The following is a 16,826-nucleotide window of genomic DNA, read 5'->3' as shown; positions in this document are numbered from 1 at the left end:
ATAACATCAACCAATATCAATTGGTCCCTTCTTAACTGCTTCCCAAGCACCAAAAAGCCTTCTCACAGATATGGGTATGGTGAGATAAGGATTTGGCTAAATGTACCTCTCAAGGATGTAACAATAAAGAGGGTGAGAGTAAAGAAATTTGGAGAAACAAGGCTGAAAATTGTGGATAAGTCAATCTTGTTTTTCTCTAGGGTTTCTCTCTCAAAATTCTCTCTAAAAGATCTCTACAATACGTGGGTATAAGGGGTATTTATACTGGTGTGTGTTTGGAATGCGAAAAGTCAGTTTTTCCCAAACAGAGTGATCTGGTGACTTGGCCTCGTGACTTAACTGAGTCGCGAGTCTGAGTCACAAGCTAATGGCCTGGCCAGATTGGAAGTTTTGTCCTGTAGTGCTCCAACTAGCGTGACTCTTCAACTCATCTGCATGCTTCACACGTGTGCCTCTTTTGGCGACTTGCCAGCCGTGAGCCAATCGCGAGGCCCTGCTGAGTGCACACTCTTGACTTGACCTCATGACTTGACTGAGTCGCGAGTCTGAGTCACAAGCTAACAGCCTGGCTAGACTGGAAGTTTTCTCTTGTAGTGCTCCAACTGGCGTGACTCTTCAGCTCATCTGCATGCTTCACATGTGTGTCTCTTTTGGCGGCTTGCCAGCCGTGAGCCAGTCGCTAGATCCAGTCACGCGGCCCTGCTGAGTGCACACTCTTGAGCTTTTTCTTCACACTTTCTCACACACTACCCTTACATGACTCCCACCTAAATACAGGGTTTTTAAATGCTGAATTACAAGCAAATTGGCATGGAATAAAGCCAATAAAATTGTTGATTAAATTTAACTTTACAATCTTCCGCTTTGGCTATTCTGTGACAAAACCCTAAAACAAACTCTAGGCTTAACATGTGAGTTGAGAATAGTTGAACAAAACTCACTCACACCTAATTTTAAAATCTGTGTAGCTCTTGAACCATAAGAACAAGTATCTCCTGAAAAACAACAACACAATATGATCATTGTATGCAGAAAACTTGTAATGCATATGGAGCAAGCACAATGCGATCAAGCAATAGCAAGGCTTGACCAAAAATGAACAATCACTATAAATAGTAACCACAATGCTCATTCACACAAGGAATGAACATCCAGACATACAAGCTAATAAGCTCAATGCAAAGTATCATTTGCATGTCCAACACTCAACCAGTACAACAACATAAGGTAATTGTATTAAGGATATAAAATCCAACATAGGGCACAAGAGTGAAGTACTTAAAGAAAAATGCATAACATTTAATAACAAGTACTAGGCTACAAAGCATGGGTACAAAACACAAGCTGAATATTATCTTATATCTATATAAACCAAAATATCTCAAAAGATTTAAACAAGAACCAAGTATTTAACCAAAGAGTTTAACATAGTACTGAGCAAACATTATCCATAACATAACAACAAAAACCATAGAAAACATAAACTAAAGTTCTTAAGTGCATAAAATAAGTTTTTGGCTTTGCTCCCCCTCAAGAGCTATCCATTCTTCTTCTCCAAAATTCTCCCCCTTTTTGACCGGAATGGCCAAAGGGCTATTGCTGGGTGGTAAAACTGTCAAACTTTGCTGAAAGTAGGTTCATCTGCTCTTGGATAGCAGCCAGCCTGTCAGATTGCTCATTTTGGACATCTTGGAGTCCATCAATCCTTTCAAGGATGATCTGGAGTGCATCTGGAGGTACTGCAGAGGATGATGAAGCTCTGCTCCTTTTGCCACGGCCTCTTGAACTTGATGGTTGTCCTTCAGCTTCTGTCTCAATCACCATTGGTTCTACTTCTTCTTGAGCACCCTCCTCTTTATCACCTGGAAGACGAACTCTTATCCGTGTAATGGTTAGAGTATTAATGGTTGAGAGAGTAGACATGAGACTGATGTCTTGAGGAATTTCCACACCTTTTGCTCTAAAAAGCCTCATAAGTAGACTAGGAAAAATCAGCTTTGGCCATGAAGTGGTTCTTGTCTCATTAGCAATAATAAAGAAGATATAAGCACTTATATCAATGTAATTTCTTTCCTTGAGCTCCATAAGGAAAATGGATTCTAGCATTATTAATGGTGGTTATCTTCTTCACTGTGTACAAGTTGAACATCATGATCATTGTAAGACATCTCATGTCAGCTGGAAAAGTAATAGTGTTGAGGCATCTCCCTTCTCTTAACTCCACCAATATGAGATTGGACAGTTTCTATGGAGAGCATCCTGTCCTTATAGTGTGTGAAATCATGGTCCAACTCCTCAAAACCCTGCACCTCATCAATATCATCCAGATCTATGTTGAATTCATGTCCTCGTATCCAAGAGTTGATCTCATCCTCTCTTAAAATAGCATTAGCATAGAATTCTCTAATCAGAGGTTCACATACCCCAGGCAGATCACTCAGTAGCTTATCCCAACCTCTATCCTGAAAACAACTAGGAATGAAAGTGTCCTTCAAGTCAACCAAATCCACAAATCTTTTTTGGATGATGGGTGCCTTCAAGTAGAACTAAGTGTATCTCTCAAAATGTTTGGTAGACCTGAACTTTGTATTGTCCATTTTCATCCTCTTGTCACCCTTCTTTGCAATGGTCTTCTTCTTTGTAGGAGTCATTTGCAAAACCATAGTAGCAAAGACCACAAAACATAGAACAAAATATGGAAACCCAACAATTAGTAACAAATTAGAAGCATTGACAAGGACAAAAAGTTAAATCAAATATTTAGTCTACAATCCATCTCAAAAACAACATGTCATGAGATAACACACAGCAACAGAACGCAGTAGAGTTTTATCACAAACTTTTTAACATATCACAACGTAAGTGTGTGCTCAAAACATTCCAAGAACAACCTAGTGATGCAAATACCAATCAGGTATACAAGAGATATCTCCCAAATAGTGTATAACACAAAATCCCTAAAAATCAAGCAAATGTCTACAAGACATTTTATAATGGGTATGATAAGCTAAAACAGAATTGATAAAACAATCTAAACCAAATAACATCACAACCACAGCAGAAATTAAATGGCAAATATTAAGGGAAGAGAGATGCAAACACAAAGCCAACACAGCGATGTGTTATCGAAGAGGAAACCGAAGTCCTTGACGTAAAACCTCTCCGCCGCCCTCCAAGCGGTCAATAATCCACTAGATAATGAAGTTGGGATACATGAACAGTAGAAGACCCTCCAAGTCTAATCTACCCAGTGTACCTAAGCCCTCCAAGTTTCTTGCTCCAACGAGGTTACGTTGAACCTTTGTCTTCTCTAGCTTATCGAATTCTGCTATATTCCATAGCATCAACCAATATCAATTGGTCCCTTCCTTATTGATTCCCAAGCACCAAAAGCCTTCTCACAGATATGGGTATGGTGAGATAAGGATTTGGCTAAATGTATCTCTCAAGGATATAACAATAGAGAGGGTGAGAGTAAAGAAATTTGGAGAAACAAGGATGAAGATTGTGGATAAGTTAATCTTGTTTTTCTCTAAGGTTTTTCTCTCAAAATTCTTTCTGGAAGCTCTCTACAATACGTGGGTATTAGGGGTATTTATTCTGGTGTTTGTTTGGAATGCGAAAGGTCAGTTTTTCCCAAACAGAGTGATCTGGCGACTTAGCCTCATGACTTGACTGAGTCGCGAGTCTGAGTAGCGAGCTAACGGCCTGCCCATACTAGAAATTTTGTCTTGTAGTGCTCCAGTTGGCGTGACTCTTCAGCTCCTCTGCATGCTTCACACGTGTGCGGCGACTTGCCAATCGCGAACCAATCGTGAGATCCAGTTTTAGACCCTGCTGAGTGCATACTCTTAAGCTTTTTCTTCACACTCTCTCACACACTACTCTTACATGATTCCCACCTAAATACAGGATTTCTAAATGCTGAATTACAAGCAAATTGGTACGGAATAAAGCTAACAAAATGGTTGATTAAATTCAACCTTACATTATCCTTAAACAAAGTTATCGAAAAATTTCTAATTTTAAATTAAAAAAAAAAAGTTATCAAAAATTTAAAATATGGGGTGCTTTTTAAGGGAGTATCATTAATTGTTTGTCTCTTAAATAAAAAGATAAAAGTTCCAAAAATTACCATTAAATAAAGTTATCAAAATTTTATTTTTTCTTTTCAATAGGGTAATAATTGTTTTTTCTTTTCTTTCTTTTCTTTTTAATTTTAGTATGAATTCGCTATACAGATGGCAGTTAGTGGCGCAAAAAAAAAAAAAAAACATTTTTATTAATCCGTTAGACATGTCAGATATTTTCAACAAACAGATAATGGTAGGAACCAAATTGACATGACATTAAAAGGTCAGGGACCAAATTGACACAATTGAAATGTTTGAGACCAAATTGACATATGGTGTAAAGGATAAGGACCAATTATATAGTTTATCCTTTTAAATAAAAAAAGTTATCAAACATTTAAAATATCAGGTGCAATAAAAAAAAAAAAAAAAAAAAAAAAAAAAAAAAAAAAAAAATTCTATCGTGAGGGGGAGTGTTAGAAGCATGGTTTTAAAAACCAAACTGGTTAAAAAGCCGGAAAAAAGAGTGGTTCCCGATTTTATGGTCCGACTGTGGTCAGATCGATGGTCGAACTAGTGATGCCATTAATATTTAATTAATAATTTTTAAATTATTTAAATAAATACATAATAAGTTTAAAACTAATTATTTTTAGTTAAAAAAATATATAAATAATTTTATGTAATTTTTCACATATTATTAAGAATATTAAAAAAATAAAAATTATAACTAAATATTAACTTTATAAAGTAATTATTCTTAAACCATTGAGATAATAATAAACAATAATCCTCCAATAAAACCAAAAATAGGTTCATAATTTCATTATACCCAAAACTAAATGTTTTAAATAAAGAAAGTTTAATGTTCATTTGGTAATATCATAAGAATTAAAAAAAAAAAGTGAATAAATGGATTTAATAAATCTTTCCCAAAAATCAATAGGATTTTTGGTTTTTCCTTTAATAAAGATGAATGTACCAAATTCCAAAAAAGAAAAAAGAAAAGAAAAGAGGCAATGTGTAATTATGAAAGGTGGTCAGCTATCCAACAGTCAAAAACTAGCTTGCCCTACTTTATTACACCATAAATACACACATATACTGTAATGACCCAAGGAAAAGCACTAGCCACATCTGTGCTATACCTCAAAATGACTAGTCATAATTGAGACTTTTTGTAGTTGTTAATAAAGCCCAAATCTACCAAGTAAATACCCGATGCGGGACTCATCACACACCCACACACATCACACAATCAATCAAATTGGGGTATCGCAATCTCCCTCACTTAAATCCCTAACATCCTCGTTAGGGCCCACTTTGTGGGGTATTGTCTGTGAGCCTACACGGGATTACCGGGCCGGCTTTGATACCATATGTAACAATCCAAGGAAAAGCGCTAGCCACATCTGTGCTATACCTTAAAATGAATATTTACAATTGAGACTCCTTGTATTTGTTAATAAAAACCCAGATCTACCCAGTAAATACCCGATGTGGGACTTATCACACACTTGCACACATCACACAATCAATCAAATTAGAGTATCACATATACTCCATTGACTCCACCATGATATGCACTCCAAAAGAAAAGGTCTCAATATAATTTATTAAGGGTTTTAGCTTACTTCTTGTACTTTTTTAACTGAAAATGTCCTTTTATTTTAAATATACAATGGCAAGTGGTAGTGGATTTTAATCTCCCTCTTTTATTTAGATAGTGGATGATGTGGCAGTTTCTCATTAAAACTAAAGAAAATTCCAGTTAAAAAAGTATTGGAGGTAAACCAAACTCATTTATTAAATTCTCTATCACCAATTCTTGATTCTCTCCCATATTTTTTTGATAAGTTTTTATTTTTTTTAGACCCCAAAATTTTAAATTACGGCTTAATTGCTTTTACTCTAACTTATTTAAGTGCAGAACAAGAATAAAACAAGCACAATAAACCAGAACACTACTCTAAGTCATAAGCAAGTACAATAAGCAATAAATGCAAAGTTTAAAGAGTAGGGAAGAGAGATGCAAACACAAAGATAACTCCAAGACATATTATCGAAGAGGAAACTGAAGTACTCGACGAAAAACATCTCCATGGCCCTTCAAGCCAAAATCGATCCACTAGTGAATAAGTTGGAGTACACTAATATCAAAAAGACCCTCCAAGCCTAATCTACCCAATGTACTTGAGCCCTCCAAGCTCTTGCTACCAATGTACTTCTCGAAATCTTCTCTTCACTAGTTATCCGAATCCTGCAATTCCACCCGATTGTATCCACCACTCAATGGCTTCTTCCAATGCTTCCCAAAGGCACCAAAACTTCTCTCAACACTCAGAATAGGTGAGGTAAGTGTTTGGGTTAAGAACCTCTCAAGGATATGTAGATGGAGAGGTGGGAGTAAATGGAAACTTTAGAGAAATGATGTAGAGGATTGTGGGTAAAACAATCTCTTACTCTCAAGTGTTTGGCTAGGGCTTCTCTCTCAAAAGTTTCTTGTAAATACTCCTTACATTTCGTGGGTAATGAGGGTATATATAGTGTTGGTAAAGAATGGGAAAAGTCACACTCAAAAAGCAACAAGAAGTGAGTTTTGCAAGTCACTCGCGACTTGGCCTGAGTCGCGAGTCACTCGCAAAATCTAGCATGTCATGGATTCTTCAAATTCTAGCATGTGCTTCTCATGTACCTTGTTTCGCTGGTCAACAGTTGCGAGTCAGTCGCGAGCAAGTCACGAAATCCACTTCTTCATAGATTCTTCACCAATTTCTCACACACAGCCCTTGCATAAAATCCCACAAAAATACAAGGAAATGATTGAACAGAATTACAATCAAATTTAACACAGAATTAAAGCCAACATAAACATAGTTGTAACACACAACTTTACAGAATATTTAGTTATTTAGTCCTAAGTTAAGGAAGACTAAAAGGAGGGTATTTATTAAAATTTTCCTTTCAATTTTATTTGACCAATCAGATTGGTTTAATATGTGCCAAATTAAATATTTGGCATTAGCCAAATTAAATATTTGGCATTAGCCAAATTAAAGTGATGAAGGATGTAACTGGAGGTTTACTACCCCACAAATCAAATAGTCAAATAAAAAAAAAAAAATATATATATATATATATATATATATATATCTCAAAAACGAGCAACCTAACGTCTCCACCTCTCTGGCTCTCTCGGTTTCTCTTCCTAGCGTACTCTTTCTCTCTAAAAAACTAAAACACCGCATCTTGAAACTGAAACATAGTGTAAAAAAATTTCCCAAAGCACTATTAAGTTCCAAATCTAGAAAAAAAAGAAGAAGCAACATTTTGCTGCCCTCCCTTCATTGCCGCCCTAAGTTCCAGATCTAAAGGAAAAAAAAAGTTGACATTTTGCTGCAAAATTACTCCATTACAGAGCATCTTCACAATATCTGCAAAATCGGTTCAATCGTACTAGTTTTCGGTTATTCCGGTTAAATATACTTTTTCTATTATTTTTGGTTTTTTTAAGAGAATTGGACCAGATTAGCTCCCTATTTCCGGTTGAACTGGTTCAATCGACTAGTCCAATCCGATTTTTAAAACTATGGTTAGAAGTATTTGGTTAAATGATTAAATTTATCATACCCGACTCGTTGTCATTCTTATTTCTATATCACATCTCAAAATTGATGGATATATTGTCATTCTTATTTCTATCTCATACTAAAATCCATAATGATATTCAGAATGTGAAAGAGATAGGCAATAAAGATTCATCCACATTGTTGTTGTTGTTGTTGTTTTTGTTTTTATTTTTTTTATAGTAGATAAATTAGAGAAAATTCATTAAAGAAACCATTTTTTAGTAAATTAAAGAAATTTTAAGACTTTTCAAGAGCCATGTAACTCAATTGGTTTGTACCTTCTAGTGTTTACATAACATCTAAGGTTCAAATCTCTCCTCTTGCGTTGTAACTATCAAATTATCAAAACAACAACAGCAATAATAATAAGAGAAGAAATTTTAAGACTTGGAAACACCTCCAAATACACTATGAATTACAAAACTAATTAGTTACTCCATCAAAATACTCAGGGGAATTTGATTCCCCACTTTTAACAAAGGATTTTGTTAAGGATTAAGTTTCAAAATGCTCATTTTAACCATGATCGAGTTCTAACTATCCATTTCATAGCTTGTATTAACCCTCCTTAAGACTTAGTATGATCAGCATTGCCTTAACATTTCTTCGAATCCAAATATGGTACATGAAAGCATCCCAACTCAACTTGCATAGCACACCTCTAAAGCGATTAATCTTACTGCACACCATTATGTGCTCTGATATTATTTATTGAGGAGATAACACATAGAATTTTTCTTCAAAGAAGACTTCCGTTCACACGTATATATCCAACACTTTTTTCAAAACTCTATTAGGTGGCATTTTTAATTCAATAGAAATATTATGTTGTAAACAAAATTATAAAAGAACTATAAAAAAAAAAAATCAAGTATTAACATTTGCAATGAGAAAAACATAAATACATAATTGAGTGGGGAACTAAAAATGTAGATGGTTTCTTTAAACTCAATCTTTTAAGGGTAAATTACATAATTGGTCCCTTTCCTTTATACCAAATGTCAATTTGGTCCCTAAACTTTCAATTGTGTCAATTTGGTTCCTAACCTTTCAGTATTGTATCAATTTAATATCTGTCATTATCCGTTGGATGAAAATTTTTGATGTGTCAAACTAAATAATAAAAATTAATTTTTCTTGCCACATCAACTGCCAATTATATAGCCATCAACTATACAGCCACGTCAAATTTTTTATATTAAAAAAAAAAAGTTTCTATTCCCACGTGAGTTTTAAAGTTCAGGGAAAATTTTAAAATCTAAAATTTCCACTTCTTCAATAGGCTTAACTTCATCTAAGATGTCAAATTTGACATAGGAAATATCAGTTGACGTTCTTTTAAAAATAAATTGTAACTTTCTTAAATCTATCATTTATTTGTTCTCTCTTCTGTATCTGTAACCACATAAAACCATTAAATCTAGAGGCAGAGTTTCACAATCAAATCTTAGAGAATTGAAAAAACAAAACATTTTTTTCAGGAAAAAGAAGAAACTGGTTGTGACCATGTAAAGCTTGCTGCCTAGGCTTCCAAATAGAAGCAAATCTTTGGCTTTGTCCAAAGCTTCCTTGAAAAAAATGAGAGCCTTAACAGTCTCTTCGAAGATTTTGACATTGATCTCTTCTAAATCTTTGAACAAAGGCTTCAAGAGCCTCAATGTCCTACTCAGATCGTGACACTGCCTTCTAAAAACGCATATAAAGTTTGAGATCTTGGGGATCTAGTCCACAATGCTGATATGATTCCCAAGTAGCACAACTATTTAGCCCTCCATACAGAGTAGGAGTAGCTTTGCTTGGTGCCATGTTTTGTTTTCTAAGTTCTAAAATACTAGATAGACTTGTAATTTAGGTTAAACACTGTATTTTTTTAAACACACAGGTGAATAGAAATTTGGGGTTTTTAATTTGTCATGGTTGTACACTTCGGCATTGATGTGTAGGGAAAACCAATTTTTTATTATTCCATTTGACACGTCTGATTTTTCCATCCAAAGGATAACGAAATGGACCAAATTGATATGACACTAAAATGTTAGGGACCAAATTGACATTTGGTGTAAAAGATAGGGACTAATTATGTAGTTTATCCATCTTTTTATTTGACAAATTAATCAGTTGAAAATTTTAAAAAAGATAAGAAGTAAAAAAATATTGTTTCCATTCCTAAAACTTACCAAAAATTCATTTTCCATTCCTAAATTTTAAAAATTAATATTTTTATTTCTAAACATTCCTTAAACTTAAAAAAGATTTGGTCTACCTTAAAAATAAATAAGAGTAATGTTATAGCCACAAACTATTTTACAACATTTTTACAAAATGTTGATGTGACTAACCTCTTATTGGTTTTCATCTAGACCCACCATTAATATCATTTTTTTATTTACCAATAATCACTCACCACATTAGCAGCTTGTAAAATTTTTTGTAAAATAGTTTGTATTTCTGGCATTGTTCAATAAATAAATAAAGTTCAGTCATCTGTTGATAGTTAAATTTGGTCCGAATAGATGATAACTATATATATATATATATATAAGATGGGTTCAAGTTACACCTGGTGTAACTTTTGTAAAGTTAGACCTGGTGTAACTCTTGTAAAGTTAGACCTGGTGAAACTCTTGTAAAATTACACATTTTTTATACCATAGATTTCTAAGAGATTTAACGGTTAAAAAAAACATTATTAAATGTTATTGCTTTCTACTTTATTACCTAATTAATACTAGCATTTTCTCTTTCTTTATTTATTATTGCTTTCCACTTGATCCAAAACTTTAAATTTGTGCCTATCATACGCTAAAGCAAAATATCCTTTTTTTTTCTTTTTTCTTTTAATTTTTTAATTTCATGCTAAACTATCAGCGTTTTAACTTTTAACAAAGACGTACAAACAAAAAAATGATATATGAATAAAATATCAATATATGGGTTGAGTTCAAGTTACATCTGGTATAACTCTAAGTGATGTTACACCACTCAATATTTTTTAATTGGATGCGAATATTGACAAATCCACCGTTGGATTACATTATCTTTGTATATTCTTCATGCTTACAAAATTTCAAGATGATCAAAGATTAATAGCCATGATCAAAGATTAATTTAAAATTTTTGTAGTTTAAAATAATACATAAAAGACAAGTTTATAAATCAATGGTATATAACATCCGATTGATATGAAAATTGGCATGTATGTTAAGAACATATAGAACATGTAATTCAACGATTGGATTTTCAAATATTAATTCAATAACAAGTTATTGGGTGGTGTAACATTGCTTAGAGTTATACCAGGTGTAACTTGCACCCAGCCCTATATATATATATATATATATATATATATATATATATACACACACACTCTAGATCTCTTATTTGACGACAAAAAACTTTACAAATTAAGTCAACAATAACCGACAATAAGTAAAGTTATCTTTTTTTTAGAAACCTATGTAAAGATATCTATCTACGTAGAAAATAATTGGTCTGAATTAGGCATATATGATCATATAAGATTAATTATTTTTTACTCAATTTTTTTTTTTTTTTTTTTTTGGAGAATCAATTTTTTACTTAAATTTGAATGGTTAAAAATAGTAAATATATGGGAAAATGACAAACTCTAACATATAGACGCCATAGTCTTTTGTACGTTACACTTTCAAATATTTTGTCCAAAAACCTTCTAAACAAAAATCTTTTCTCCAGGAAACAAATATATACATTGCACTTTCATCTTATCCATTATAATCACTATTTCAAGAGAGAACATTTTGCAGTGTCCATTTGTACTAAACACATTATGACCTAACACGTTTAGTTTTACCCATGTGTTATCAAGCCAAACTAATTCAAATATATCCGGAGTCATAAATTTTTTCAGGGGCCAAACTAAATATATATCACTTAAAATTTGTTCAATCTGCATATTCTCTGTTAAAATTTGTGAGGAAGAACTTTGATTCATGAGTGTCAACTAAGAGGGTTGCTAATTGCAGTAGAATGGCTTTGTCCTCAGTTTCTTGGTTTTGAATTTCCATGTTTTCTGTTAATAGGAAGGATGTGGTGTCATTGCCGAATGGTGTATTTGCCCATGTCTTATTTATATGGGAAAAGATTTGTCGGTCCTATCACGTCCACAATCCGATCTTTGAGAAAGGAGCTTTATATGGTTCCCTATCATGAGATAGATTGGAATGAGGCTCGCAATCTTTGTGCAAAGGTAGGTAAAAATTATACCTTTTCTTCTCCTTTAAGTTTTCTACATTTAAATTTTAGCCTTCCACACTATAATATTTTTTATTCTTTTTTCAAGCTCTTGCTGTTGCACAGAAAAATAATTCAAATACTAGGTTTCAAGGATACTTCAAAATAGCTGCTGTAACGGATTAATTGATATTGTCTAAGTAATAATGATTGCGTCAAGATTTAGAATTGTAATAAGATATTAATCAATACGGCAGAGTTTGGTCAGGCTCCCAGAGGGTCAACATCAAACCCATTTCTGTCCCAAACCCAAATTGTATCATGATTTCCTATTCAAAACCATTATCCATAGTATCAAAAAATGTGGAGTTCATAAACAAAAAATGTCACATCAATTACAGATATGTATCAAAACCCTATGGTGCCCAGAGTATTATTATTGCTTACTACAGTTTGCTAGCTTTTTAGCACTTTCCAATACCATCAAGGTTTTATTTTTATTTTTAATTTAAAAAAAAAATCACATCTTAGGTTTGTTGTCTATTGAATATAAGCTAACTTATTTTTTGGGGCTATGTGAATGTAAGCTAACTATATGACTATTGTTCTTAAGTTTTACTAACATACCCTCTGAATTGGTCGGAAAAAAACAACTGAATTAGACAATGAGCTAATTTGGGTTCCTAGATACGTTAATATGCGATAGAACATCTGGTTCAAAATAAGATTTAATATGCAACTTCTGTCATGTTTCACTGTCTCTGTTGATGCATACATGGGTTGCTTTACAAATATTGTTAGGAAGATCTATACTAACCCCATCCACTGGTTCAGGATATCCTCTGGGGATCTCTATACTATGCCTATGAACCTGTTTTTATGCGTTGGCCTGCAAAAATATTGAGGGAGAAGGCTCTACAAACTGTAATGCAGCATATCCACTATGAAGATGAAAATACTCGGTATATATGCATAGGGCCTGTCAATAAGGTAATTTTTTTTAAGATGTGAGAGAGAACTAGAGAGCAAAGTTTGACACTGTAAAATTTTAATTTGAAGCTATGAGGAAAAATGGTTGATAGTCATTCAAGCATAATATCAATTGAAGAGTTAGATTAATTAGCTTCTTTAGCTCTACACCTTCACTCAAAGGCACTCACTGTACTTGTTGGTAGTTCCATTGAGCTATTGGCCTTGTATTTTGTGGATGATGCAGGTGTTGAATATGCTTTGTTGTTGGGTGGAGGATCCAAACTCAGAGGCATTCAAATTACATCTTCCAAGAATCTTTGATTATTTGTGGATTGCTGAAGATGGCATGAAAATGCAGGTTCAGACATTTACTGTTTAACAGTTTTGAACTGACTTAACAAGCATCTCTCTCTCTCTCTCTCTCTCTCAGTATTCCCCCCCCCCCCCCCCCCCTCCCTGTGGGGGGAAGCCCTTACTATTTTTTTGAATTGTTCAACGAAGTATATAGAGCCCATGATTGTGTTTCACTACCTCAAATATTGAGAATTGTACATTGTGTGTTTGTATTAATTTTGATGTATGGTTATAATGGGAGTCAATCATGGGATACTTCTTTTGCTATTCAAGCGATTATATCAACTAACATTGCTGAAGAATATGGAGCAACTTTAAGAAAAGCACATGACTACATAAAGGATTCGCAGGTTCTCCTTTGCAGAATTTTTTTATTATTATATCTTAAAATTATTCTTTTCATATGTTCATGACCAATTGTGGTTTGCTTTGAAGGTCTTAGAAGATTGTCCTGGAGATCTAAATTTTTGGTATTGTCACATTTCAAAAGGTGCTTGGCCATTCTCAACTGCAGATCATGGATGGCCTATTTCTGATTGCACTGCAGAAGGATTGAAGGTCAAGTTAGAACAAACAGTTCCATACTATATAATGGAAAAAATTTGTGATATCTATTTCTTTGTGCAGGCTGTTTTATTACTATAAACATTCCCATCAGAAACAGTTGGGAAGTCGTTAGATGTGAAGCAGTTATATGATGCTGTAAATGTTCTCCTTTCCTTACAGGTAATTGTTAGATATGTTGCATTTTTAGAAGCTCAAAGTTGGAATCTGACATAGCAAGTTTTAAAAAAAAAAAAAAATGTTAACAGATTGAAAAAAGACATAATAGTTTACTCTCATGATTCTTGTAATTGACTTGTTTAACTCAAGGCTTTGTTCATCTGGGTAGAAGTGACTAGAGTAATTTATAATATGTAAATTTCCCTCCCTGATGGCAGCTAATTGTGCCTTCAGCTTGGGCTTGCTTAACTATTTAAGTATTTAAAGAATGTAAGTGTTGGCAGTACTGAACTCTGAACATCCAAGGATTTATCATTGATTCACAAATGATGAAAATATTAACCTGAACGTTTATTGTCTGATTTTCTCTGAAAAATGTAGACATTACTCTGAAGTTCATAATTCTCATATGCTCTTTTTTATTCGGATAGATATCTTCAGAAGATAATAGTGGAAGAGGAAAAGAAATTCCTCCAACAAAGGATGTAGTTTGTCTACTCTATAGTTTTTCTTACACATATCTTAACGTCATGAATGCTTTAAAAAGTCTTGGTTGATTGGATTAGATGATGTGCAGAGTATTAAATTTGGTTATAAGCATGTTGGGTTTTTTTTTTTTTTTAATGTTTTATTACTCTTTCCAGAATAATACATCTGAAGTTGTGAAGTAAACGTAGAATAGAATGTGGCACTTTGAAGCTTTGAAGTTTTATGTAATTCTTAAAAGAAAGAGTTCTGTATACGAACATTTCTGCATGATATGTGCACCTGACTTTATTGTTCTTCCATTTTGTTGTGATATTTTTTTTTGTTTAGTTTGCTTGTCTCTGGTATTGCTAGCAGATTAGTTTTGCAATTCAGTAGCTGGTGAGTTATAAACATTCTAATGGATGTTCTTAGATCACTGCAGAATACTGATGGTGGCTTTGCAACTTATGAATTAACTACATCCTACCAGTGGTTGGAGGTAACTATTATAACTTCTTAAGGCTTCTTTCTTTTACTTTTACCTTTAGTTTTAAATAATTCTTCTTACCATGAATTTGCTATGTCTTGAAAGTTTGAATTATTGCCAAGTACCCCCTTATTAAGAGCTTCATGACTAAGCTGGCCCTGTTCTCCCAGTGATATTTGAACTCAAATACAATGAATGTTTAGGCTTAGCCTTCACTTAGAAAAAAATTATAAATTACTTGTGAATTGTTTTTCCTCGTTTATGTTCTTAGACAGATATTATATAACTCAGCCCTGGAATCTTTTGTGACTTTTGGCTGCACCAATATTGTGATTCATACTAATCCATTGGAAGAAAACCATCAGTGTTTGGAATGACACTTTAGAAGCTATTCCACCTTGAATTTCATTGTATGGAAACCCCTTGAATTGAGATGGCTAAAATACATTAGGAATTTTTAGTTCAGAAAAATAACCTTGATTCACAAACTTTAAAAAAGCTGAATTTTCACTGAGATGAGATACTTCCAGAATCATACATCTGAAGTTGTGAAGTAAACGTAGAATAGAATGTGGCACTTTGAAGCTTTGAAGTTTTGTGTAATTCTTAAAAGAAAGAGTTCTGTATACGAACATTTCTGCATGATATGTGCACCTGACTTTATTGTTCTTCCATTTTGTCGTGATATATTTTTTTTTTTGTCTAGTTTGCTTGTCTCTGGTATTGTTAGCAGATTAGTTTTGCCGTGTGACATCCCGGTCACCAGTCATTCTGTGCTTATACAGGAGTTTTACTCCAATATGCATGGAATTGACCGTTCTGTACCTCACTTCTTCACTCGTGTTCGAGGTACGCCAGTGGCGGAGCCACGTTGGGACCCAAGGGGGCCTTGGCCCCTCCAAAATATTTGAAAAAATTAGTACATATATAGTAGAGTTATTTTAATAAAGAAATGTTATATTCACAATATTTTTATAATAAATCTTAAGTGGTAAGTTATTATAGGCTGTTACATGTGCGCAAAAAAGTTATTTAGTTGTGGATTAAAATTAAAACTAATAATAACTTACCACTTAAGATTTGTTGTGAAATTATTGTAAAATATTGTAGAGGTAGCACTTAAATAATTTTACTCCACTACATAACCATGTGTGTGATTAAAATACTTCCTGCAAAAGCAGTTGTGTAGCTGTGTAGGCTACTCTCACTTTCTCATATTTTTATTTGTTCTTAAAATATTAAAATAATCAATGTATCATAACATCATAAATGTACATGATTAAAATATATTATTTTTATCCTTTTATTTATATATAAAATAATATAACATGTATTTGATTGTAGTTATAGCTATTTTTTTTTTTTTATTGAAATTTGAATGATTGTTTGTTTTTTATTTAAAAATCTTTAAATTATTAGTATTTTTTTAAATTTTAGTCATTATATTTAATGGCTGATAATTTAATTTGAAAAATCTAGATTCATGGACAAGTTTAGGAGTTGGTAATTCAGAAATAATACACTTTTGGGTTTTGATTATTAAATTGTATGTACATTACTATTAGTATGGATATAATTAATATATACACAGAAATAATTAATTGTCTAATTTTATGTTTGGCCCTCCCAAATATAAATTCCTGGCTCTGCCACTGAGGTACGCGCTTTCCTGTCACACCGCAACTTGTTGCGGATGTGCTTTGGATTCCTAGAGTAGAGTTTCCTAACTACCCTAGTTGTGAGTGTCTGAGGACTGTGTCTAAGGATGAGCTCATGTCTGCTTTCTTCGAGCGCCCTTCTGATTGGGGTGATCGTCAGTTTACCCAATTTAAGCCCTTTGCTAAAGATCCTAGATTCTTGAACATGGTGATGACTTTTGTTTTGCACCCACTCTCTTACTATAACTCC

General features: G+C 33.3%; 1 pseudogene; it reads left to right on the top strand.

Moving 5' to 3' along the window:
- The first annotated feature begins 2,993 nt into the window (after nucleotides 1–2,993).
- On the top strand, nucleotides 2,994–15,205 carry LOC115989823 (annotated as a pseudogene).
- The last annotated feature ends 1,621 nt before the right edge of the window (nucleotides 15,206–16,826 follow it).

This window comes from Quercus lobata, chromosome 5 (genome assembly GCF_001633185.2).
Source record: "Quercus lobata isolate SW786 chromosome 5, ValleyOak3.0 Primary Assembly, whole genome shotgun sequence".
Classification (NCBI taxonomy): domain Eukaryota; kingdom Viridiplantae; phylum Streptophyta; class Magnoliopsida; order Fagales; family Fagaceae; genus Quercus; species Quercus lobata.
Note: the sequence above shows the minus strand (reverse complement) of the source record. Positions and strands in the feature narration are given on the sequence as shown.